The 5054-nt window shown below is 35.7% G+C and overlaps 1 long non-coding RNA gene across 1 annotated transcript in view; it reads right to left on the bottom strand.

The window, feature by feature from the left end:
* Window positions 1-252: 252 nt before the first annotated feature.
* LOC108537034 (uncharacterized) overlaps window positions 253-5054 on the bottom strand; it is a 59975-nt gene continuing 55173 nt past the window's right edge. Inside the window, exons 2-3 of the long non-coding RNA XR_001887694.1 lie at window positions 2266-2377; window positions 253-666 (exon numbers count right to left, since the gene is read on the bottom strand). This is a non-coding gene — a long non-coding RNA (uncharacterized LOC108537034). The remainder of the gene's footprint in view (window positions 667-2265; window positions 2378-5054) is intronic.

The following is a 5054-nucleotide window of genomic DNA, read 5'->3' as shown; positions in this document are numbered from 1 at the left end:
ATTTAGTAAAAGTTCGTACAGGGTAAAACCTCAAAGCATACGCTGGAGTCAAATTCACCAACTACAGTATCAGCTAACATGCATTTTCCTTCCTGTCCATAAAGATAACGTCAGCAAAATTTGCAAAGGATTTGTCCAACTCAGATATTCATTTACATAGATTTTCTATTTTGATCAATCTAAGCACTTCATTTTAAAAAGAGAAAAATTTAAGTTCTTAGATCACACTATTTCACTGTGAGCATGGTTTATTTCTTAGTGATAGATATTTTTTATTCTCAGTCAATAGACTGAACACATTAATAAAACACCTTTAGTATGGGGGCTTACTCTTTTAACCAAAAGCTGCAACACTCATTTAGGGTACCAAGATTTTGGAAACATCATGATGATGGCGATGACGATGGTGGTGGTGATGATGATAATGGTGGTGGTGGTGGTGATAATGGTGATGGTGGTGATGGTGGTGTTGGTAATGATCACAGCTAACATTTGTAGCATGCTTATTTTGTGCCAGACACTGTTAAGAACAAGGAGGTTCTGTTTCATTTGTATAATTATATCTATTTTCCAATAATCATATTCCTAGGGATTAGGAATGTGGATGTTCTTTTCAGATTCGCTGTATAGCTGCCATCTCATTTCTCTCAGAAGAACTTCAAGACACTAGAGAAAAAGACAATTGGGTAAAACACAATTCTTTTAGGCAGAAGGGGGCTTGAGAAGTAGTCTGATTACCTTAATTTCAATCATTATATATTTAGATCATTTTATATCTATGTACTTTTTTGTTTTAGCTCACAAAATCACAATTTTAAGTAACTGAAATTAAAATCAAAAGTTAAATAAATAAATAAATGATTTTCTTCGATGAAAAGCATTTTAGTTTTCTTCTGATTTTCAAGAAAAACATTAAGTTTGTGATATGTGATACAAGAAAGACATATGAAATGTAAAGAAATAATTATAGAATTCCAAGAAAAAATAGGACATAATGTGATTTACAGTGTTAAGAGGACAGCAGGAAACACAAGCTACATCATACGTTAAAGATTATCATTACAATTTTCCCAACGTAATTGTTTTATTATTAAAATGCAAAAAAAAAAGTTAATAAAAGCTTTAAAAGTGTTGAGGAGCAACCTGATTTAAGAATCTCTGGTGCCAATTTAAACAGCCACTGGAGGTGCAAACCTGCACTGTGTTAGAGGAGAGATACAACAAAAACGAAGATATTCTGCTCACGTGGAGCCATACAACCTTAGTTATAAGCAAGAGCTCGTTCCGCCTCACACTATAATGATATTCCAAAATCAGACAGAGGAGTCAGTCCCAAAATGGGATTTCTTAAAAAACAAATCAGATCTTGAAGGAAGTCTTGGTTGAAACATTCATTTATTTTGTTAAATCCAAAGAGTATTGGGTTGCAGCCATGTAGACTAAACCAATTGTTACCCAGGAAGCATTGTGCTATTTTTTTAATGTGTAACTTCAAAGTTGAAACCAGTAAGTCGGATTGAGTACAAAACGGCTACTGAGAGATAAGGGGATTCTAGTGGCTGAAAGTTTAAATGCTGGTAAGACGGCAGGGCTCTCCTAGCTGATTTATTATCACACCAAAGAGTAGTTACTACTCATGTGACCTTGGCTGACTTTCAAATAGCATGTCTGAGACTCAGTTACCTGGAAAAAATAGTAGTTAAAATAACTGCCTCAGAGGGTGTATGGAAGAAAAGTTCCTATTCTACTGTCTTGTGTAGTAGGCAGAGAGAATGCAAATTGTTGTTTCTTTGGGGTATTTTTTTGTATTAGGATAATGACTATTATTTATTAAGCATTTATGATGTACCAAGGATAAGTTCTATCTCACTATCCTATCAAATCCTCACAACTTTATGAGGAAAACACCTTTTTATTAATTCATTTTGCTGATGAGGAACCTAAGGCACAGAAGCTAAGTGAATTGGCCAAGATCACCAGTTAAAGGGAGGTTGAGCCCGGATTTGAAGTCAATCAGTGAGATGGCAGAAATCAAGGACCTGCCCATCACCTTATATGGCACTAATTAAACAACAAAATCCTGGAAATAAGAAAACTGGGTATTCTAACTTGGGCACCAGTTTCCCTGATTTCAGGCTGAATGAGCTTGGGCTTCTCTAAATCCATTTTCCCCTTTATTTTAGTAAACAAATATTAATATTATATTTTATAAACCTATATTAGGTGTTCCAGGAAACAAAAAATTTTAAAAATTTTTACACAAACCTGTTCTAAACAGCAGTCATTCCTCCCAGCATGACTCTGCCAGGCACTGTTCTGAGCACTGAGGATACATCAGATAGACTAAAATCTCTGCCTTGATGGAACTCCCTTTTTTCTAAAATAAAAATAAAAATAAAACCCCACAGTTTTGTTAAGATATAATTTATATATCATAAAATTTACCTAACTGCAGGATTCAGTGATTTTTAGTATATTTAGAGTTGTGCAAGCATCACCATAATCTAAGTTTAAAACATTCTCATCACCCCAAAAAGAAGCTTCATATTCATTAGCAGTTATTTCTCATTTCTCCTCCCCCAGCCCTAAACAACCACTAATCTACTTTCTCTTTCTATAGATTTGTTATTGTGAAAACTCTGTATAACAGAACCATATAACAGGAGTCTTTTTTTGTCTGGCTTCTTTCTCATTGCTTAATGCTTTCAATCATGTACCAATAATTTCTTCATTTTTAAGGCCAAATTATATTCTATTGTATAAATATACCACACTTTGTGGATATTTCCATCAGTTGCTAGACCTTGTTTATTTCCCATTGTGGTCTACTGTATATAATGTGGCTATACAGTAAGTATACATTTGTGTATGAGTTTTTCTGTAGACATGTGTTTTTCTCTCTTTGGAGTAGAAATCCCAGGAGTAGAATTGGTAGGTCACATAGTAACTGTTTAACATTTTAAGGAACTTTCAAACTGTTTTCAAATGTGGCTGCACCATTTTACAATCCTACCAACAGTGCTTGACGGTTTCCATTTTTCCACATCCTTGCCAGCACTTAGCAATGTGTATCTTTTTGATGGTAGCCATCCTAGTGGTCTGAAGTGGTATTCCGTTGTGGTTTTGATTTGCATTTCTCTAAGAACTAATGATGTTGTGCACCTTTTTCATGTGCTTATTGATCATGTGTATATCTTCTTTGGAGAAATAGCTATTCAAATCTTTTATCCCTCTTTCAACTGGGTTATCTTCTTATTGAGTTGTGCATGTTCTTTTTGTATTCTTCATAAAAGTCTTTTGGCAGATATATGATTTGCAAATATCTTCTCCAGTTCCAGGGAGTATCTTTTCACTTTCTTTATGGTGTTGTTTGAAACACAAAAGTTTTAAAAATTTTTAATTTATGTATTTACTTATAATTTGTGACAAAATGTACACAATATGAAATTTACCATTTTAACCATTTTAAAGCATATAGTTCAAGAGCATTAAGTACATTCACATTGCCATGCAATCATCCATCTCTAGAACTTTTATCATCCTCCAATATTTGAACTTATATACCCATTAAATAACTTCTTAATTTCCACTCTTGCCAGTCCCTGGCAACTACCATTCTACTTCTGTCTCTATGAATTTAACTACTCTAAGCACCTCATATGAGTAGAATCATACAGTATTTGTCCTTTTGTAATGCGATTACTTCATGTGGCATAATGTCCTCAAGGTTCACTCATGTGGTGATATGTGTTCTCACAACTTTATTCCTTTCTAAGACTGAACAATACTGTATCATATGTATATACCAAGTTTGGTTTATTCATTCATCAGCTGATGGGAAAATTTCTAATTTTGATAAAGTCCAATGTATCTAGTTTTTTCTTGCATTGTTCATGCTTTTGGTGTAATATCTAAGAAATCATTGCCTAAGCCCCAAATCATGAAGACTCACTCCTATGTTTTCTTCCAAGAGTTTTACGGTTTTAACTCTTACATTTAGGTCTATAATCCACTTGAAGTTAATTTTTACATTTTATACATTTTACCAGTTACTTATAACAACTAGTTTGGAATTTTATGTATTAAATTCTCTCTTTTGGGACTTGCACTAAATGAAGGAGCAATTTGTTTGAGAATTGCTTTTTGGACAACTAGCAGACAAGGAATACTCTGTAATTGTCCCAGGTTTCTGCCTGTAAGTAATTTTCACTTCATGGCACACAGAGAGAGAGAACCCAAGCAGAGTTCAGTGCTCTCACTGAGTTGGGGAGACAGAGAAAGCTGCTTAGAGATCCTGAAGCAACTTGAATTTGTAGAGCAGAGTACAGACAGGAAAGAGCCACATGGAGAAAGAAGTCCAAGAATATGCATAAGAGTCTCCTTTAGTCTTTGGTTTCATATTATTCTGGGCATGCATAGGGTGAAACTCCACGAGGCCAGGCAAAGAACAAGTGACAGGGAGCTGTCATTATGAAAAATGAATAATTTTCTGGACTGGGAATTGTTCAAATTCTAATCAGTCTAAGTGGAGAAAACTATTTGAATACCTGTGGCATTCAGGAGCTACCCAGAAATGTCAAACTTTAATAGTAGGGCTAAATTATCCCTAGAGTAAAGGCTTCTCAAGTTATACCCTAATAAAGTTTGAAAACAAGGCTTGAAAGGATCAAGCTCATCTGCAAGTAACTTAACTGCTTGCCAAAACAATCTTCAACACTCTCTAAAGAAAGAGAGTATATCAGGAGAAAAAATTAGTCAACAGAAATCATGTTACTCCAGCCGGGCACGGTGGCTCAAGCCTGTAATCCCAGCACTTTGGGAGGCCGAGACGGGCGGATCATGAGGTCAGGAGATCGAGACCATCCTGGCTAATATGGTGAAACCCTGTCTCTACTAAAAAATACAAAAAACTAGCCAGGCGACCAGGCGGCCACCTGTAGTCCCAGCTACTCGGGAGGCTGAGACAGGAGAATGGCGTAAACCCGGGAGGCAGAGCTTGCAGTGAGCTGAGAGCCGGCCACTGCACTCCAGCCTGGGCGGCAGAGCAAGACTCC

The sequence above is a fragment of the Rhinopithecus bieti genome, unplaced genomic scaffold (assembly GCF_001698545.2).
Source record: "Rhinopithecus bieti isolate Rb0 unplaced genomic scaffold, ASM169854v2 scaffold_14232, whole genome shotgun sequence".
In the NCBI taxonomy this organism is placed as follows: domain Eukaryota; kingdom Metazoa; phylum Chordata; class Mammalia; order Primates; family Cercopithecidae; genus Rhinopithecus; species Rhinopithecus bieti.
Note: the sequence above shows the minus strand (reverse complement) of the source record. Positions and strands in the feature narration are given on the sequence as shown.